The sequence below is a fragment of the Bos grunniens genome, chromosome X (assembly GCF_055505025.1).
Source record: "Bos grunniens cultivar Pamir isolate PY7600 chromosome X, Bosgru_T2T1.0, whole genome shotgun sequence".
Lineage (NCBI taxonomy): Eukaryota > Metazoa > Chordata > Mammalia > Artiodactyla > Bovidae > Bos > Bos grunniens.
This window is the reverse complement of record NC_141194.1, coordinates 107,591,584-107,614,161: the sequence shown is the minus strand read 5'-3', so window position 1 is coordinate 107,614,161 and position 22,578 is coordinate 107,591,584. Positions and strand designations below refer to the sequence as shown.

At 42.6% G+C, this 22,578-nt stretch overlaps 1 pseudogene; it reads right to left on the bottom strand.

Annotated features, from left to right (window-relative positions):
* Positions 1 to 16,100: 16,100 nt before the first annotated feature.
* On the bottom strand, positions 16,101 to 16,815 carry LOC147341103 (uncharacterized; annotated as a pseudogene).
* Between the last annotated feature and the right edge of the window lie 5,763 nt (positions 16,816 to 22,578).

Here is a 22,578-nt window from a genome sequence, read left to right as displayed (position 1 = left end):
GTGTGCATCTGTGTGTGAAAGAGAGGGAGACAAAGAGACAGAAAGAGATCCATAGCTAGAGAGAAAAATGAAAAGAAGAAAAAGAACAAAAAGAAAGACTATTTCACACACATACAAAACAAATCACTTTAATTGGTCATCTGAAGGGCCGAAGAATTGAAGCTTTTGAACTGTGGTGTTGGAGCAGACTTTTGAGAGTCCATTGGACTGCAAGGAGATCCAACAAGTCCATTCCAAAGGAGATCAGCCCTGGGATTTCTTTGGAAGGAATGATGCTAAAGCTGAAACTCCAGTACTTTGGCCACCTCATGTGAAGAGTTGACTCATTGGAAAAGACTCTGATGCTGGGAGGGATTGGGGGCAGGAGGAGAAGGGGATGACAGAGGATGAGATGGCTGGATGGCATCACTGACTCGATGGATGTGAGTTTGAGTGAACTCCGGGAGTTGGTGATGGACAGGGAGGCCTGGCGTGCTGCAATTCACGGGGTCGCAAAGAGTCGGACACGACTGAGCAACTGAACTGAACTGAACTGAATTGAAGGGTCAACCGAGCCTAAGGAGGTATTGTGCATCGAACAAGTTTATGATTTTAGCTTTCACTAGAAAAATGAGGTCACTTAAGAAATAAGCGCGGGCGGCTGTGACCAGCACACTAAGTGCGGCCGAGAGGAGCTACCCCATGTGCGAGGTCAGGGGCAGAAGCCGGGAGGACCCCAAGCCTGAAGGGCGGCAGCCAAGAGGAGTTACCCCACGTCCGAGGTCAGGGGCAGCGGCCGAGAGTGCCAGGAGGAGCTACCCCACGCCCCCATGCCCAAGGCCAGGGGCAGCACGGGCGCAGGAGGGCCTAGAGGAGCTATCCCATGTTGAAGGTCAGGAAGGGCGGCGGTGAGGAGATACCCCTCGTCCAAGGTAAGAAGCAGCAGCTGCGCTTTGCTGGAGCAGCTGTGAAGAGATACCCCATGCCCAAGGTAAGAAGATAGGTGTTGCAAGAGGGCATCAGAGGGCAGACACACTGAAACCATACTCAGAAAACTAGTCAATCTATTCACACTAGGACCACAGCCTTGTCTAACTCAGTGAAACTAAGCCATGCCCGTGGGGCAACCCAAGATGGATGGGTCATGGTGGAGAGATCTGACAGAATGTGGTCCACTGGAGAAGTGAATGGCAAACCACTTCAGTATTCTTGACTTGAGAACCCCATGAACAGTATGAAAAGGCAAAATGATAGGATACTGAAAGGAACCCCCCAAGTCAGTAGATGCCCAATATGCTACTGGAGATCGGTGGAGAAATAACTCCAGAAAGAATGAAGGGATGGAGCCAACACAAAAACAATACCCAGCTGTGGATATGACTGGTGATAGAAGCAAGGTCCGATGCTGTAAAGAGCAATATTGCATAGGAACCTGGAATGTCAGGTCCATGAATCAAGGCAAATTGGAAGTGGTCAAACAAGAGATGGCAAGAGTGAACATCGACATTCTAGGAATCAGCAAACTAAAATGGACTGGAATGGGTGAATTTAACTCAGATGACCATTATATCTACTACTGCAGGCAGGAATGCCTCAAAAGAAATGGAGTAGCCATCATAGTCAACAAAAGAGTCCAAAATGCAGTACTTGGATGCAATCTCAAAAACGACAGAATGATCTCTGTTCGTTTCCAAGGCAAACCATTCAATATTACAGTAATCCAAGTCTATGCCCCATCCAGTCATGCTGAAGAAGCTGAAGTTGAATGGTTCTATGAAGACCTACAAGACCTTTTAGAACTAACACCCAAAAAAGATGTCCTTTTCATTATAGGGGACTGGAATGCAAAAGTAGGAAGTCAAGGAACACCTGGAGTAACAGGCAAATTTGGCCTGGGAATACAGAATTAAGCAGGGCAAAGACTAATATGGTTTTGCCAAGAAAATGCACTGGTCATAGCAAACACCCTCTTCCAACAACACAAGAGAAGACTCTACACGTGGACATCACCAGATGGTCAACACCGAAATCAGATGGATTATATTCTTTGCAGCAAAAGATGGAGAAACTCTATACAGTCAGCAAAAACAAGACCAGGAGCTGACTGTGGCTCAGATCATGAACTCCTTATTACCAAATTCAGACTTAATATGAAGAAAGTAGGGAAAACCACTAGACCATTGAGGTATGACCTAAATCAAACCCCTTATGATTATACAGTGGAAGTAAGAAATAGATTTAAGGGCCTAGATCTGATAGATAGAGTTCCTGATGAACTATGGAATGAGGTTTGTGACACTGTACAGGAGCCAGGTTTCAACAACATCCCCATGGAAAAGAAATGCAAAAAAACAAAATGGCTGTCTGGGGAGGCCTTACAAATAGCTGTGAAAGAAGAGAAGTGAAAAGCAAAGGAGAAAAGGAAAGATATAAGCATTTGAATGCAGAGTTCCAAAGAATAGCAAGAAGAGATAAGAAAGCCTTCTTCAGCAATCAGTGCAAAGAAATAGAGGAAAACAATAGAATGGGAAAGACTAGAGATCTCTTCAAGAAAATTGGAGATACAAGGGGAACATTTCATGCAAAAATGGGCTCGATAAAGGACAGAAATGGTATGGACCTAACAGAAGCAGAAGATATTAAGAAGAGGTGGCAAGAATACACAGAAGTACTGTACAAAAAAGATTTTCATGACCCAGATAATCACGATGGTGTGATCACTCATCTAGAGCCAGACATCCGGGAATGTGAAGTCAAGTGGGCCTTAGAAAGCATCACTACGAACAAAGCTAGTGGAGGTGATGGAATTCCAGTTGAGCTATTTCAAATCCTGAAAGATGATGCTATGGAAGTGCTGCACTCAATATGCCAGCAAATTTGGAAAACTCAGCAGTGGCCACAGGACTGGAAAAGATCAGTTTTCATTCCAATCCCAAGAAAGGCAATGCCAAAGAATGCTGAAACTACCGCATAATTGCACTCATCTCACATGCTAGTAAAGTAATGCTCAAAATTCTCTAAGCCAGGCTTCAGCAATACATTAACTATGAACTTCCTGATATCCAAGCTGGTTTTAGAAAGGGCAGAGGAACCAGAGATCAAATTGCCAACATCCGCTGGATCATGAAAAAAGCAAGAGAGTTCCAGAAAAACATCTATTTCTGCTTTATTGACTATGCCAAAGCCTTTGACTGTGTGGATCACAATCAACTGTGGAAAATTCTGAAAGAGATGGGAATACCAGACCACCTGATCTGCCTCTTGAGAAACCTGTATGCAGGTCAGGAAGCAACAGTTAGAACTAGACATGGAACAACAGACTGGTGCCAAACAGGAGAAGGAGTATGTCAAGGCTGTATATTGTCACCCTGCTTATTTAAATTCTATGCAGAGTACATCATGAGAAACGCTGGACTGGAAGAAACACAAGCTGGAATCAAGATTGCCAGGAGAAATATCAATAACCTCAGATATGCAGATGACACCACCCTTACGGCAGAAAGTGAAGAGGAACTAAAAAGCCTCTTGATGAAAGTGAAAGTGGAGAGTGAAAAAGTTGGCTTAAAGCTCAACATTCAGAAAATGAAGATCATGGCATTCGGTCCCATCACTTCATGGGAAATAGATGGGGAAACAGTGGAAACAGTGTCAGACTTTATTTTGGTGGGCTCCAAAATCACTGCAGATGGTGACTGCAGCCATGATATTAAAAGACGCTTACTCCTTGGAAGGAAAGTTTTGACCAACCTAGATAGCATATTCAAAAGCAGAGACATTACTTTGCCAACAAAGGTCCTTCTAGTCAAGGCTATGGTTTTTCCTGTGGTCATGTATGGATGTAAGAGTTGGACTGTGAAGAAGGCTGAGCGCTGAATAATTGATGTTTTTGAACTGTGGAGCTGGAGAAGACTCTTGAGAGTCCCTTGGACTGCAAGGAGATCCAACCAGTCCATTCTGAAGGAGATCAGCCCTGGGATTTCTTTGGAAGGAGTGATGCTAAAGCTGAAACTCCAGTACTTTGGCCACCTCATGCGAAGAGTTGACTCATTGGAAAAGACCCTGATGCTGGGAGGGATTGGGGGCAGGAGGAGAAGGGGACGACAGAGGATGAATTGGCTGGATGGCATCACTGACTCGATGGACGTGAGTCTGAGTGAACTCCGGGATTGATGATGGACAGGGAGGCCTGCGTGCTGCGACTCATGGTGTTGCAAAGAGTTGGACACGACTGAGCGACTGAACTGAACTGAACTGAAGAAATAATATTGCAAAAAGAAATAATAATAATAATGTTTTAATGACAAGAAGGAAAAGATGTACCTCTCTTCTTGCCCTAACCCCATCTACTTTATATACCATGAGTGTTGATATGTAATTCAAAATTCTTGTCTATAGGTTGCATTGTAGCACTGCAGCCAATGAAGCCTAAGCATTATCACAGAGGGAATATATACACGAAGAATTTCCAAGAACTCACCTCCAGTTTAAGGGACTCATACAAATATTACTTGAGTTTTATTGCTATGTGTGAAAATCTTTTTTATAAAGTTTTTTGTATATGTATAGATTATTAGTTACTCATTATAAAATGTCTAAAGTATTGTATTATTATAATAAAGAACAAGGAACATTATATATATATATAAAGAATATAATAAAGAAGAATATTTATTATACATTATAATAAAGAAGAGTATTAACTAAATGTTAAGCATAAGATAGGGGCTAAGGAAAATCTCTGAAGAAAAAGTGTCTGTAATATTAAGAAAACATGATCAGAGAAGATAGAGATGTGAAAATAAGATGTGTCCATCTACCCTCATTGGGTATTCAGCAGAAAGACAGATAGTCAAAGTTTCTATGTATAATAATACCAGTGTGATGATCTGAAAACTTTGAGACAGTTGCTAAGAAAGGAAGAAAATTCCTGATCTTTGAAAAAGAAACTTCATTTCAATCTTTGGCCGTTGAATCCTAGGTAGGCCTGGAGAAACATTGTTAATTTTTTTTGAACATTAGAGAGCTTAATCAAGATTTTTTAAATTCCATAAATCATTGTATATATAAAAGAAAACTATCTACAGCAAGAGATAAGAAGGGGAATGAGATGCTGAGTTCTCAGTCCTAGTACACGAGCATTTGGAAACCTATTATGCAAAGGCCATAGGGCAAAGAGGAGCAAAGGGTATTTTGAATTTTAATTCAAAGTAAAACATGGTTCTACCATCTTTAAAATATTGATAAGACTTACTTTCAGCTCTGGCAACATAGCAGACTAACATGATGATCATACTGTGTATAAAAGCAAGACAACTATATGCTGGCTAAATGCTCTTTAACACTACAGGTGAAGCTTGAGGACAATATGCTAAATGAAATAAACCATTCAGAAAGACAACTATGGCATGATTTCATTTATATGAGGTATCTAAAGTAGTAAAATGTGTAGAATCAAAGACAGCAATGGTAGTTGGCAGGTATTCAGGAGAGCGGCCATTGCTGCTGTTCAGTCGCTCAGTCATGTCTGCCTCTTTGCGACCCCATGGACTGCAACACAATAGCCTTCCCTGTCTTTCACCATCTCCCAGAGCTTGCTCAAACTCATGTCCATCAAGTCTGTGATGCCATCCAACCATCTCATCCTTTGTTGTCCCCTTCTCCTCCTGCCTTCAATCTTTGCCAGCATCAGGGTCTTTTCCAATGAGTCAGCTCTTCGCATCAGGTGGCCAAAGTATTGGAGTTTCAGCTTCAGCATCAGTCCTTCCAATGAATATTCAGGACTGATTTCCTTTAGGATTCACTGGTTTAATCTCTTGCAGTACAAAGGACTCTCAAGAGTCTTCTCCAACACCACAGTTCAAAGGCATCAATTCTTCGGTGCTCAGCTTTCTTTATAGTCCAACTCTCACATCCATACATGACTAGTGGAAAAACCATAGATTGACTAGACAGAACTTTGTTGGCAAAGTAATGTCTCTGCTTTTTAATACACCATACAGGTTTGTCATAGATTTTCTTCCAAGGAGCAAGTGTCTTTTGATTTCATGGCTATAGTCACTGTCCACAGTGATTTTGGAGACCAAGAAAATAAAGTCTGTCACTGTTTCTATTGTTTCCCCTTCTATCTGCCTTGAAGTGACGAGACCAGATGCCATGATCTTTGTTTTTTGAATGTTGGGTTTTAAGTCAATTTTTTTACTCTCTTCTTTCACGTTCATCAAAAGGTTCTTAAGTGCTTCTTTGCTTTCTGTCAAAGAGTGGTGTCATCTATATGTCTGAGGTTATTGATATTTCTCCCGGCAATCTTAACTCTGGTTTGTCAAGATTCCAGCCTGGAATTTCACATGATGTATTCTGCATATAAGTTAAATGAGCAGGGTGGCAATATACAGCCTTGAGGTATTCCTTTTCCAATTTTGAACCAATCCATTGTGCCATGTCTGGTGCAAACTCTGGCTTCTTGACTTGTTTGCAGGAGACAGGTAAGGTGGTCTTGGATTCCTATGCTAAGAACATTCCATAGTTTGCTGTGATCCACACAATCAGAAACAACACCCAGTTGTGGATGTGACTGGTGATGGAAGTAAAGTCTGATGCTGTAAAGAGCAATATTGCATAGGAACCTGGAATGTTAGGTCCATGAATCAAGGCAAATTGGAAGTGGTCAAACAGGAGATGGCGAGAGTGAACATTGACATTTTAGGAATCAGTGAACTAAAATGGACTGGAATGGGTGAATTTAGCTCAGATGACCATTATATCTACTACTGCAGGCAGGAATCCCTCAGAAGAAATGGAGTATCCATCATAGTCAACAAAAGAGTCTGAATGCAGTACTTGGAAGCAATCTCAAAAATGACAGAATGATCTCTGTTTGTTTCCAAGGTAAACCATTCAATATCACAGTAATCCAAGTCTATGCCCCGACCAGTAATGCTGAAGAAGTTGAAGTTGAATGGTTCTGTGAAGGCGTACAAGACCTTCTAGAACTAACACCCAAAAAATATGTCATTTTCATTATAGGGGACTGGAATGCAAAAGTAGGAAGTCAAGAGATACCTGGAGTAACAGGCAAGTTTGGCCTTGAAGTACAAAACGAAGCAGGTCAAAGGCTGACAGAGTTTTGTCAAGAGAACGCACTGGTCATAGCAAACACCCTCTTCCAACAACACAAGAGAAGACTCTACACATGGACATCACCAGATGCTCAATACCAAAATCAGATTAATCATATTCTTTGCAGCCAAAGATGGAGAAGCTCTATACAGTCAGTGAAAACAAGACCAGGAGTTGACTGTGTCTCAGATCATGAACTCCTTATTGCCAAATTCAGACTTAAATTGAAGAAAGTAGAGAAAACCACTAGACCATTCAGGTATGACCTAAATCAAATCCCTTATGATTATACATGGAAGTGACAAATTGATTCAAGGGATTAGATCTGATAGAGTGCCTGAAGAACTATGGACAGAGGTTTGTGACATTGGACAAGAGGCAGAGATCAAGACCACCCCCAAGAAAAAGAAATGCAAAAAGGGAAATGGCTGCCTGAGGAGGCCTTACAAATAGCTGAGAAAAGAAGAAAAGCTAGAGGCAAAGGAGAAAAGGAAAGACACACCCACTTGAATCCAGACTTCCAAAGAATAACAAGGAGATATAAGACATCCTTCCTCAGCGATCAATGCAAAGAAATAGAGGAAAACAATAGAATGGGAAAGACTAGAGATCTCTTCAAGAAAATTAGAGATACCAGGGAACATTTCATGCAAATATGGGCACAATAATGGACAGAAATCTATGGACCTAGCAGAAGCAGAAAATATTAAAAAGAGGTGGCAATAATACACAGAGGAACTATACAAAAAAGATTTTCATGACCCAGATAATCACAATGGTGTGATCACTCACCTAGAGCCAGACATCCTGGAATGTGAAGTCAAGTGGGCCTTAGGAAGCATCACTAGGAACAAAGCTAGTGGAGGTGATGGAATTCCAGTTGAGCTCTTTCAAATCCTAAAAGATGATGCTGTGAAAGTGCTGCATTCAGTGTGCCAGCAAATTTGGAAAACTCAGCAGTGCCCAAGGACTGGAAAAGTCAGTTTTCATTCCAATCCCAAAGAAAGGCAATGCCAAAGAATGCTCAAACTACTGCACAATTGCACTCATCTCACATGCTAGCAAAGTAATGTTCAAAATTATCCAAGCCATACTTCAACAGTATGTCAACCGTGAACTTCCAGATGTTCAAGCTGGATTTAGAAAAGGCAGAGGAACCAGAGATCTAATTTCCAACATCCATTGGGTCATTGGAAAAGCAAGAGAGTTCCATAAAAACTTCTACTTTTGCTTTATTGACTGTGCCAAAGCCTTTGACTGTGTGGATCACAACAAACTGTGGGAAATTCTTAAAGAGAAGGGAATACCAGAGCACCTCACCTGCCTCCTGAGAAATCTGTATGCAGGTCAAGAAGCAACCATTAGAACTGGACATGGAACAACAGACTGGTTCCAAATCAGGAAAGGAGTCTGTCAAGGCTGTATATTGTCACCCTGCTTATTTAACTTCTATGCAGAGACCATCATGCTAAATGTGGGGCTGGATAAATCACAAGCTGAAATTAAGATTGAAGGGAGAAATATCAATAACCTCAGATATACAGATGACACCACCTTTATGGCATAAAGCAAAGAAGAACTAAAGAGCCTCTTGATGAATGTGAATGAGGATAGTGAAAAAGTTGGCTTAAAACTCAACATTCAGAAAACTAAGATCATGGCATCCTGTCCCATCAGTTCATGGAAAATAGATGGGGAAACAATGGAAACAGTGCCAGACTTTATTTTGGGGGGGCTCCAAAATCACTGCAGATGGTGACTGCAGCCATGAAATTCAAAGACGCTTGTTCCTTGGAAGAAAAGCTATGACAAACCTAGACAGCATATTAAAAACAGAGACATTACTTTGCCAACAAAGGTCCATCTAGTCAAGGCTATGGTTTTTCCAATAGTCATGTATGGATGTGAGAGTTGGACCATAAAGAAAGCTGATTGCCAAAGATTTGATGCTTTTCAACTGTGGTGTTGGAGGAGACTCTTTTTTTTTTTTTTTTTCTAATTTTATTTTTAAACTTTACATAATTGTATTAGTTTTTCCAAATATCAAAGTGAATCCGCCACAGGTATACATGTGTTCCCCACCCTGAACCCTCCTCCCTCCTCCCTCCCCATACCATCCCTCTGGGTCGTCCCAGTGCACTAGCCCCAAGCATCCAGTATCGTGCATCGAACCTGGACTGGCAACTCGTTTCTTACATGATATTTTACATGTTTCAATGCCATTCTCCCAAATCTTCCCACCCTCTCCCTCTCCCACAGAGTCCATAAGACTGTTCTATACATCAGTGTCTCTTTTGCTGTCTCGTACACTGGGTTATTGTTACCATCTTTCTAAATTCCATATATATGCGTTAGTATACTGTATTTATGTTTTTCCTTCTGGCTTACTTCACTCTGTATAATAGGCTCTAGTTTCATCCACCTCATTAGAACTGATTCAAATGTATTCTTTTTAATGGCTGAGTAATACTCCATTGTGTATATGTACCACAGCTTTCTTATCCATTCCTCTGCTGATGGACATCTAGGTTGCTTCCATGTCCTGGCTATTATAAACAGTGCTGCAATGAACATTGGAGTACACGTGTCTCTTTCCCTTCTGGTTTCCTCAGTGTGTATGCCCAGCAGTGGGATTGCTGGATCATAAGGCAGTTCTATTTCCAGTTTTTTAAGGAATCTCCACACTGTTCTCCATAGTGGCTGTACTAGGAGGAGACTCTTGAGAGTCTGTCGGGAGCCGCGTTAGGCATTACTGACAAAATGGAAGCACGGTCCCCAGCCCCCTCTTCTCATTCCGCAGGCACTGATCCTGGGATGAAGGAGTTAGGCCTTGTAATTCTGACTTGTCTTTTCCTCTTGTTAGGTAGATAGAATAGGGAAAGGGGGTCCAAAATGGCGGTGGCTAAAAGACAAGGAAGGTCAAAGGACAGTCCGAAGACCAGAGTCAAGACTTTTCAGGCAGAACAAACAGCACTCCTGACTAAGCCCAATTTGCATAGGGCAGGCCCAGGTGGAGGAAAAAACATATAAAAGGAGGAGCCAAAGCGCTTTCTCACTCACTCTCTTTCTCTTCTGTGTGCATGTACACTTTCTCTCTCTCTCCCTCTCTCTCTCTCCCTCCCCCGTGCACTCCTCCACTCTCTTCTCTTCGAGTCTTTGGGTTAGCATGCCTTCACTCGTCAAGGATGAATTCTCCTGCTATCTTCTAAATAAAATAGAGCTGTAACACTGACTTGCCTAAGAGCTATAACATGGTTTACCAAGACCTGAGAGCTGTGACGCGCAGAGGGCTTTAATGTCCATCGCTCCAAATCTTTGTTATGATGAGACAAAGAATGGAGGAACATACACTTGCGTGACACTCTCTTTGGCTGAGTTGACTGAAAAGGAATATTAAGGTGTTTATTGTTCTTGAGAGGAGCATGAAAAGGCACAAAGCCTTCTGCCATTGTGCTCAGAAAATAATTCATAAAGTTAATCACTGACATTTGTTCAAGGACTTTTACAAAAGAGTGTTCCAGGATGAGCACATAAGCCGTAGCTTGAGGCCATGGGAGGGATTACTATCTGAAACTTAGTTGTGTGGAAAATGTTTATGGCAAAGGAGTTTACTGAATTTAGGGCTTAGAAATAATTAAAATAGAAGTTAAAGATTTAAGGACTGTTTTAAAGTTAGCATATTTTACTATAGCTTATAGAAGTTAAGAATTTTTAGAGACCCTATAGCTAGAAGCCTTTTTAAGAGATAGTGAGCTCAGGATGTTAAGGGCAAACAGGATTTAGGAAGATAAGTAGTAAACTGAAGAATGTAGTATGAGTTACAATGTAATCACAAGTTAACTATAGGACACATTAAAGGGGGTAGATAATAGATGATAAGGCTGATTCCAAGAGAATCACTGAAGTAGGAACTCTGTTTGAAGAGCAACAATGATTTATGGAGATAATAAATCTGGGAGAGGAGGAACTGAAAATGTCAAACCTCTGGTCTAATGTTTTTGTAAAAGTATAAAAGAGAATCTTAAACTTGAAATAAACAGGCAGTCCATAGAAAACTGAGAGGCTGTCTCATTGGCCGACACTGTCATCTCTTCAGGTTGAATCCCTGGTTGCTGGAGTTGGACTCTGGCAAGAGTCCCTTGGACTACAAGGAGATCCAACCAGTCCATCCTAAAGGAGATCAGTCCTGGGTGTTCATTGGAAGGACTGATGTTGAAGCTGAAACGCCAATACTTTGGCCACCTGATGCGAAGAGCTGAATCATTTGAAAAGACCCTGATGTTGGGAAAGATTGAGGGCAGGAGGAGAAGAGGACGACAGAGGATGAGATGGTTGGATGGTATCACCGACTCAATGGACATGCATTTGGGTGGACTCCGGGAGTTGGTGATGGACAGGAAGGCCTGGCATGCTGCTGTTCATGGAGTCACAAAGAGTCGAACACGACTGAGTGACTGAACTGAACTGAATTGAGAATGTGTAATCCATAATTATTTGAACCAACAGGCCTGTATATTGTTGCAATTTTTCAGTATTATAAACAATGATGAAATGGAAAAAAAAAAAAAGAAAGCTGAGTGCCAAAGAATTGATGCTTTTGAACCATAGTGTTGGAGAAGACTCTTGAGAGTCTCTTGGACAACTAGGAGATCCAACCAGTCAATCCTAAAAGAAATCATTACTGAATATTCATTGAAAGAACTGATGCTGAAGTTGAAACTCCAGTACTTTGGCCACCAGATGGGAAGAACTGACTCACTGGAAAAGACCCAGATGCTAGGAATGCTTGAAGGCGGGAGGAGAAGGGGACGACAGAGGATGACATGATTGGATGGCATCACCAATTCAATGGATATGAGTTTGAATAAGCTCCAGAGTTGGTTATGGACAGGGAAACCTGATGTGCTGCAATCCATGGGGTCGCAAAGAGTCGGACACGACTGAACAACTGAACTGAACTGAACACTGTTTTTCTGGAATACTGGCTGGGAAGGGGATGTTGAAATTTACTAGTCATTGTGCATTCAGTTTCAGATAAGCAAGATTAATTAACTCAAGATCTGCTGTATAACTTTGTATCTATAGGCAATGATAATATATTGTACACTAAAAAATGTAATAGGGCTTCCCTGGTGGCTCACCTGGTAAAGAATCTGCCTGCAATGAAGGAGACCTGGGTTTGGTCCCTGGGTCGCGAAGATCCCCTGGAAAAAGGAATGGCAACCCACTCCAGTATTCTTGTCTGGAGAATCCCCTGGACAGAGGAGTCTGACGGGTTACAGTCCATAGCAGTCACTAAGAGTTGAACACAAATTAGTGACTAACACACAGACAAATATTTTAAGAGAATAGATCTTATTTTAAGGTTTATCAAAATAAAATAAAAATTCAAAAAGACATGCTGTCTAAGCATGATGACAAAGAAAGATTGAAAGTAAATGAAATATAATATAAATATGTACTGCACAGAAGATTTGAGAAAGCTGAGGTAGTTCTTTTGATATTAGAAAAATAATAGTTATGTTGGATATTTTGAAATCACTTTTTTGGAAAATTGAAAATATCCTCAACATCTTTATTAATTGCTGCTGCTGCTAAGTCACTTCAATCATGTCCGACTCTGTGCGACCCCATAGACAGCAGCCCACCAGGCTCCCCCGTCCCTGGGATTCTCCAGGCAAGAATACTGGAGTGGGTTGCCATTTCCTTCTCCAATGCATGAAAGTGAAAAGTCAAAGTGAAGTCTCTCAGTCATGTCTGACTCTTAGCGACCTCATGGACTGCAGCCTTCCAGGGTCCTCTGTCCATGGGATTTTCCAGACAAGAGTACTGGAGTGGGGTGCCATTATTCATTATGTAATTTCAAATTAAAAATCACAATGAGATTTCACTATATATCCAACAAAATGACTGAAACTAACCAGTTGACAACATCAAATTTTGGCAAGGATATGGAACAACTAAAACCCCTATACACAGTGTAATATGGTACAAATACTTTGAAAAGTGTTTTTCAGTTTTTCATAAAGCTAGATATCTACTTATCCTACTACCTAACACTTCTGCTTTTAGAAATTACCCTAGGAAAATGAAAAAATATGAGTACATGGTAACTTGAACACAAATGTTTATAGCAGCTTCTTTCATAATAATAAAGAACTGAAAAGAAGCCAGATGTTCATCAACAGTTGAATGTATAAATCAACAGCAGTTTATTAATATAGCTATATAACATTTGGTGATAAAAAGGAATGAACATAGATACACACATCAAATATGAGTGCTTCTCAAAAGAGGCTTCACTGAAAGTGCTTACATGTATGATTCCATTATTTGAAGTTCCAAAACAAGCAAAATCAACATGTGGTGAAAAGCATAAGAACAATGCTTGCCCCTAGGGCATGAGAATGAGGCTAATTGTGAAGAGACCTGAAGAACCTTTTCGTATGATCCAGTCGCCCAACTCCTGGGTATATACCTTAGAGAAATGAAACTTGTTCAACATTGCCAAAAACCTGGAAACAACCAAAATGTCTTCCAATAGGCTGAAGGTTAAACAAACTGTGGTACGTCCACACAATGGAATACTACTCAACAACAGAACATAACTATTGATACACACAACAATCTTGATGAACCTCAAAAGCAGTATGTTTAGTGATAGCAGCCAGCCTCAAAAGCTGATAAACTTAATGAATCTACTTACAAGACATATGGGAAAGGTAGTTTTTTAAGAGATGGAGACCAGAGCAGCAGTTGTCAAGGACTAGGTTTGAAGAAAGAGTTTGACAGCTATTGAGAGTTTAAAGTACTCTATAATATCGCGTTCTTTTTGTGTGGCTAAGGGGCCTGCAGGGGCCTTGGGTGGACACAAATTTATCTTCAAGGGCATGCCCTGGATGACAGCCAGCAGAGTCATAAGAAATTGCAACTGAGATGACTTCCCCAAAGGCCCTGGCAATTTAACAGTCTCTTCTGCCTCCCAGCTCCTTCCTCTTGTGGGTCCGTTAGATAGAACTCCCACAGAGCTTACCAAAACTCTGCTGGCTTATTTATTTTATTTTATTTTATTTGGTTTTGAATTGACCAATTTGGCCTTATCCAGGGAACCTCAGAAACACTTAACCTATGGGCCCTAATAAAAGCTGTAAGTCCCAGTTCCTGCTGCCTTCTTTCTGCCTGTCCCCTCCCCTGACCTTCTGTGTGGCCCTCCAGGCATGCTTTGAACCTCCTCCAGGACTTATGAGTAATAAACTTCTCCATTTCACTTTCCCTTGTGGTATTTGTTGAATTTTTGCTCCCCATCCAACTCTCCACCCAGAGGTCTATTTAACCAACATTCTTTTTACAAAAATCAAGCACTTAAACAGGGACTGCTGTACCAGACCAGGGACTTGCTGGATTGGTGGAGCTGTTCCATGTTCTGAATATGGTGGTGAATGCACACATGTATACATGTGCTAAATTCATAGAACTGGGCTCCAAAAGAGGTTGATTTTATTGCATAATATAAGAAAACCAAAAACAAAAAAGAAATATCACAGTGCCATGGACTGCATACAGAACTAACCTTACTACTTAGTAAGTTTTTATTTTAGCACAGGTATACTTTTATATGGGCTTCCCTGGTGACTCACTGGTAAAGAATCCGCCCACCAAGGCAAGAGATGCAGATTCGATCCCTGGGTCTGGAAGATCCCCTGGAGAAGGAAATGGCAACCCATTCCAGTATTCCAGCCTGGGAAATTTCATGGACAGAGGAGCCTGGCAGGCTATAGTCCATGGGGTCGCTAAAGAGTCAGACATGACTGACTGCGTGAGTAAGCAACCTGTTTTCATATATTTTAAAAAGATCTTTTCTGTCCTATATTATGTATATCATATATGTGTAATTTCCTCTAATTCTTCTAACCATTATTCTGAAATGGTGGGCAGGTATTATGTTCTCATTATTTAAAATGAAATTAAAGGTCAGTAAAAGGCTAGTTCCTTATCAGGGAAGCAGCAGTCGGCATAAAGCTTCTTACTAATCAAATCCAAACTACCTAAGGCATAAAGAAATAGCATTAATTTTAAAACGTGGGTCTCAGATGTGATGACTACTCCAACTTTCTAGGCTAAAGCTCCATTTCCACCATGATATGCAAATCGAGTGGCCGGAGGCGGAGCCTGGTCCCACGAAAGTCACATATGTAAAATTAGAGTGGTGGCAGGGGTCCTGGCCACAGCCCACCATTACTAGGTGACAGCTTGATCCCGCAGGTTGCAAGCAGGGCGTCTCCTGGCATCTCTAAAGGCACACGACCAAAAAGTCAACTGGTGACCCCGAGTGACCCTGATTCAGAGTTTGCATACAGGCAGGTTGTGTCCCACCCCAGTCCCCATCCCACCACAGTCTTGTGGTCTAGGCCCCTGCCCCCATGGGAACTCCTGTCAAGCACGCTGTCCACTATCCCTGCATCCCATGCCGCCGGGCAGTCAGTCACCTTGGCACCTTCGCTCGACCACGATGCCGCCCTCTTGGTCTTGAGCATCACCGCCAGGACCCTGGTCCCTCTGGGGACTTGGCCTGGCTCCTACTTGCTCAGAGCCAACGGGGGAGCCTTCCTTTACCCGGCCTTCACCCCAGACTCCACTCCACCGCACCCCCACTGCAACCAGCCTCTCCCACCAAGGCCACTGCATGCGCTATCACCGTGGGCGACCACTCCTCTCTGCCTGCCATCCCCGACTCCACCCGTACCCACAACACTCCCACTCCACTCCAGTCAGACCCCCAACCCCCACCTCTCCAAGGAGGGTGTCCCATCACCACCTCCCAGGCCAAGTGACTGAAGCACACACAGGGATGTCTTGAAACACTTTGATTGATTTGACATGACTGGGCCCGATGCAACAGGCTGTGCGGTAGGTCAATGAGCAGGCTTGGCACCCGACAGCCGGGGGAAGGCCCGTCCAGGGGCCGGGCACACAGGACCCGGGACGCAGGACCCAGGGTTGAGCAGCTAGTGCCAGGCTGGGGCCACCAGGGAGATGGTTGTCATCCCAAAAAAGCCACTGAGCAGAGCATTGTGGTGGACCACCATGCCCACCAGCTCTAGGGTGATGTGCCTCTGACCGTTGTTCTGGGCCTCGTTGCCTGCCAGCTCCAGCACCTTGGTAGTCAGGTGCTACATGATGGCTGCTAGAAAGATGGGTGCGGACGAGCTCAGGCGCTGGGCGTAGTGGCCTTCCCGCAGGAGGCGCTCCATGTGGCTCATGGAGAAGGACAGCTTGGCACGGGCAGTGCAGGAGCGGCGACCAGACGACCTTTGACGGCCCCTCTCCCTGGGCATGCTGACCATTGAGCCCGCTTTCCCGGAGACCACGCTTTGCGGTGAAATGGGATGAGGTGTGGTGGGATGATATGCGGTGAGATGAGATGCAGTGGGATGAAATGCGGTGGGATGAGATGCGGTGGGATGAGATGTGGTAGGATGAGATGCGGTGAGATGAGTCAGCTGGTCCCAACCTCTCAAGACAACCGGTACTCTCAGACCTCTACTCTGTATCCTAGCAACCACGAGCCGGCCCCTCACTGGTCGGGGTGCACACTTTGTGACAGGCAGACCCCCTGAGATCACTGCTTTCCCATGCCTCTCCACCCCATCCTACTCCCACAGGCCTGGGCCTGGCCCTGCAAAGAAATGGCGCTGGCGGGATCCTGCTCACCCTGCCCATTGGACCCTCTCTTTGTCGGAACTCTCCCTTTCCATGGGAGGAGACTTTTGTACAGAGAAGGGAGCAGATCACCCAGTGGCACCAAGTATACACTGGCAGTGCTGGGCCACCATCACCACTGTGTCTAGTTCCAGAACGTTGGCACCACCGCAAAGAGAAACCCCTGTACTGGCCAGGCAGTCACTCCCCACTGCCCCCTCCTGCAGTTTCCCCCACCCGACTCTACCCCCATAATCCTCAGGCAACCAACCACTCATCAGCTTCCTATCAACAGCCCTTTGCCTGTTCTGGAGACTTCCTAGAGATGGAGGCATACAATAAATAGGTGGCCTTCTGTGTCTGGCTGCTGTCACTTAGCATAGGGTTTGTGCCCATGGAAGCATGAATCAGCACTTCTTTCCTTTTCCTGGCTGAATAGTATTCCACTGTATGGCTAGACCACACGTTTTCTATCTGCTCAGCAGTGGATGGACATTTGGGTGACTTCATCCTTGTGCCTACTGTGGTGGACATTCCTCTGTGGGGTTCTGTGTGAACGCCTGTTTTCAACTCTTTGGGATTTATATCCATGAATAGATTTACAGGTTTACTTCTAGACTCTTAATTATATTCCAATGATATAAGTGAAAACATGAGATATTCATTACCTTGAGTTATACAAAAAATTCTTAGGTGTGATATTCCAATTAAAAAAAAAGACTTAAATTGAATTTTATCAAAATTTAAAATTTAGCTCTGTGAGAAATACTGTTCAGAGTCTGGAAAGACAAGCAACAGATAGAAAACATATTTTGAGGTCATGTAACTGATAAAGTACACTTAGGATGTAGATATCTTAAAACTTATGATAAATAAACAAACAACCCAATTTATTTTATTTTATTTTTTTTTTGAAATAGTTGGACCTTGTATACATGTAAACAAAGGTTTAAATTATGTACCAATAAGATGCTAAATCAGCTATGTATATTCAAATGGAAGTTGGCCTGGCTGCATATACTAAAGGCACTCAGTACTCTGCAAGAGTTATTGGAATCCATATCTTAAGAAGAATAAATGGAGAAGAGGGTGGTGGCACTATTTATTTCATATCTAATTTCACATCATGGTAGCTAACATTATTTGGATGAAACTCTCTGGTACATATTATAATGATGAGTGATGAGCTGAGTTGTACAAACTCTCTAACTACCCTTCATGATGAAAAAAGGCAATAGACCCCAAGAAGGACTTCATTAAGTGTGTTTCTGGTCCAATAATCAGTTTCAGGACATACTGCTTCATCACCATCATCGAAGAGAAACTCTGACTGACCTCACAGACTCTAATCATGCTGAGTCACTTCAGTCATATCTGACTCTTTGTTGTTTTTTTTTTTTTCCTTGTTAATTTTCTGTTTAGTTGATCTATCCATAGGTGTGAGTGGGGTATTAAAGTCTCCCACTATTATTGTGTTATTGTTAATTTCTCCTTTCATACTTGTTAGCATTTGTCTTACATACTGCGGTGCTCCCATGTTGGGTGGATATATATTTATAATTGTTATATCTTCTTCTTGGATTGATCCTTTGATCATTATGTAGTGACCTTCTTTGTCTCTTTTCACAGCCTTTGTTTTAAAGTCTAATTTATCTGATACGAGTATTGTGACTCCTGCTTTCTTTTGGTCCCTATTTGCATGGAAAATCTTTTTCCAGCCCTTCACTTTCAGTCTGTATGTGTCCCCTGTTTTGAGGTGGGTCTCTTGTAGACAACATATGTAGGGGTCTTGTTTTTGTATCCATTCAGCCAGTCTTTGTCTTTTGGTTGGGGCATTCAACCCATTTACGTTTAAGGTAATTACTGATAAGTATGATCCCGTTGCCATTTACTTTATTGTTTTGGGTTCGAGTTTATACACCATTTTTGTGTTTCCTGTCTAGAGAATATCCTTTAGTATTTGTTGGAGAGCTGGTTTGGTGGTGCAGAATTCTCTCAGCTTTTGCTTGTCTGAAAAGCTTTTGATTTCTCCTTCATACTTGAATGAGATCCTTGCTGGGTACAATAATCTGGGCTGTAGGTTATTTTCTTTCATCATTTTAAGTATGTCTTGCCATTCCCTCCTGGCTTGAAGAGTTTCTATTGAAAGATCAGCTGTTATCCTTATGGGAATTCCCTTGTGTGTTATTTGTTGTTTTTCCCTTGCTGCTTTTAATATTTGTTCTTTGTGTTTGATCTTTGTTAATTTGATTAATATGTGTCTTGGGGTGTTTCTCCTTGGGTTTATCCTGTTTGGGACTCTCTGGGTTTCTTGGACTTGGGTGATTATTTCCTTCCCCATTTTAGGGAAGTTTTCAACTATTATCTCCTCAAGTATTTTCTCATGGTCTTTCTTTTTGTCTTCTTCTTCTGGAACCCCTATGATTCGAATGTTGTAGCGTTTAATATTGTCCTGGAGGTCTCTGAAATTGTCCTCATTTCTTTTAATTCGTTTTTCTTTTATCCTCTCTGATTCATTTATTTCTACCATTCTATCTTCTAATTCACTAATCCTATCTTCTGCCTCTGTTATTCTACTATTTGTTGCCTCCAGAGTGTTTTTAATTTCATTTATTGCATTATTCATTATATATTGACTCTTTTTTATTTCTTCTAGGTCCTTATTAAACCTTTCTTGCATCTTCTCAATCCTTGTCTCCAGGCTATTTATCTGTGATTCCATTTTAATTTCAAGATTTTGGATCAATTTCACTATCATTATTTGGAATTCTTTATCAGGTAGATTCCCTATCTCTTCCTCTTTTGTTTGGTTTGGTGGGCATTTATCCTGTTCCTTTATCTGCTGGGTATTCCTCTGTCTCTTCATCTTGTTTAAATTGCTGAGTTTGGGAGTCCTTTCTGTATTCTGGCAGTTTGTGGAGTTCTCTTTATTGTGGCGTTTCCTCGCTGTGTGTGGGTATGTAGAGGTGGCTTGTCAAGGTTTCCTGGTTAGGGAAGCTTGTGTCGGTGTTCTGGTGGGTGGAGCTGTATTTCTTCTCTTTGTTCAGTCGCGCTGTGGGGACGGAGGGAGGGATGCTGCAAACAAATGACACTGGCGTGCGCTTGCAGTGCCTCAGCCACACTGGGTCTGCCCCCGCTCACGGCGCGTGTAGCCTCCCTGCCCACACTGCTCAGACTCTAGGTTGTTCCGCCAGGAACAATCCGAGGCTGACCCTGGGTTGCATGCACCTCCCAGGTCCAAGCCGCTCAGGTTCAGGCACTCAGGTAGTCCTCAGAGGCGGAGACTCAGTTGGGCCTGCGTTTTGTGCTCTTCCCAGGTCCAAGCAGCTCAGGTGATGAGGTGTTTGGCGAGCGCCAATGCTGCGACTTATCGCCTCCCCGCCACTCGGTTATCTGGGTGTAAAACCGGCGCACCTTCTCAGGCAGATGTTGACCGTCCAGACCCCCAATAAGTTTTAGTTAGCAAAGAAGCCAGTTTTATAGATAATGTCTCTCTGGGGCTGCGATTGCCCCCCTCCGGCTCTGGCTGCCTGTCACCGGAGGGGGAAGGTCTGCAGCCGGCTATCTCTGTTTAGTCCTTTGTTCCGTGCGCGGGCTGGCGGTGTCTTAGGTTAGGGCTGGCTTTTCGCATGGTAGATATCCCACAGTCTGGTTTGCTAGCCCAAATTATTTCGCTCAGATAGTGCTCAGGGTATTCAGGCCAGATTCTTACTCTCAGCGATGCAGCCCGCGCCGCGCCTCCCTGCCCAGCCCCCGCTTGCTAATGGCGGATGCAGGCCTCTGCGCTGCTTCTCCGCTGGGGGAGTTACCGTAGGGCTCGCAATCTGCGAGTTTTAATTGTTTATTTATTTTTTCTCCCTCAAACAACCCAATTTAAAGTCCAATTGTCCTGGCAGGTTACTTTGTAGATAGCAACAAATGGTTCTGAAGTTTATACAGACCCAGAATAGCCAACACAATGCACTTCCCAGGTGGCACTAGTGGTAAAAAAGCTGCCTGCCAATGCAGAAGATGTAAAGAGACACAGGTTCGATCCCCTGGAGGAAGCACAGCAACCCACTCCAATATTCTTGCCTGGAGAATCCCATGAACTGAGGAGTCTGGCAGGATTACAGTTCTCTGGATTACAGTGACTCTTTGTGACCCAGACACAACTGAAGTGCCTTAGCAGCAGCCAACAAAATATTGAAGGAAACGGAGAAGGTTGGAGGACTGACATTATCCTATTGAAGACATACCATGAAGCTAAAGTAATCAAAATAGTGTGGTATTTGTGAAAGAATAAACAAATAGATAAATGGAATAGAACAGAGTGCCCAAAAATGGACCTACATAAATATAATTGACTAATCTTTGATAAAGGAGCAAAGAAAAGACAATGGAACATAAATACTCTTTTAAACAAATGATACAGAAACAACTGAACATATACATGCAGAATGAATAAATAAATAAAGACAGACATAGATGTTACACTCAAAGGATGAACATCAAAGTGTAGATACTTTTTATATTTTGGATAACAATCTTTTATGAGATGTGTCCTTTTCAAATATTTTTCTCCCAGTCTGTGGCTTGTATCATGCTCTTGACAGGGTCTTTTGCAGAGAAGTTTTAAATTTTAATGGCATCAAGCATATCACTTATTTCTTTCACAGGTCATCTTTCATGCTTTATCTAAAAAGTCATCACCATACTCATGGTCCTCTGGGTTTTCTATGTTATCTTCTAGGAGTTTTAGAGTTTTGCAGTTATGTCTGTGATCCATTTTGAGAATGGGCTCCCAAAAATAGTTGTTGCCAGTGTCTGTGTCCCTAGGAGAGGTCCCCATTGCCTCCTACCTCTTTGGAGGTCTCTCCAAGATCAGCAAGTGGCTCTCTTCCAGGCATCATTCAAATTATTGCTTCTGACTTTGGTCTCAGAGTGTATGAGATCTTGTGTTCACCCTTTAAGTGTGGAGTCTCTATTTTCTACAGATCTCTCACTCTCCCAAAAGTAAGCCCCACTGACTCCAAATGCTTTAGTATCTTGTCCCTCTGGTACAGAACTCTTAGACTGAGGAGCATGATGTGGGACTCACTCCCTCTCTGTCCTTGAGGAGAACCTATGCAATAGTAATTATCCTCCCACTTGTGGGCTGCCTACCACAAGAATATGGGTCTTGACTATATCACGTCTTCACTCCTTCTACCTGTGTCACTGTGGTTCTTTCCTTCAGATCTTTTCTGCTAGTGTTCAAGTTATTCTTACCAACAGTTGCTCTGTAAATAGTAGTAATTTTGGTGTGTCAATGGGAGAGGTGAGCTCAGAGCCTTCTCACTCCACCGTCTTGGCCACTCCCCTATGGAAAAAAAAAATCCTGTGATTTTGGAGCAGAAGAAAATAAAGTCTGTCACTGTTTCCATTTTTCTGCTATTTGCCATGAAATGATGGGACTGAATGCCATGATCTTAGTTTTCTAAATGTCGAGTTTTAAGATAGCTTTTTCACTCTCCTCTTTCACCCTCATCAACAAGCTCTTTAGTTCCTCTTCACTTTCTGCCATAAAGGTGGTATTATCTGCATATCTGAGGTTGTTGATATTTCTCAGAAATCTTGATTCCAGTTTGTGCTTCATCCACCTGGCATTTCACATGATGTACTCTGCCTATAAGTTAAGTAAGCAGGGTGAAAATATACAGCCTTGACACACTCCTTTCCCAATTTTAAACCAATCCTTTGTTCCATGTCCAGTTCTAACTATTGCTTCTCCACCTGCATACAGATTTATACCTCTTAACAGGC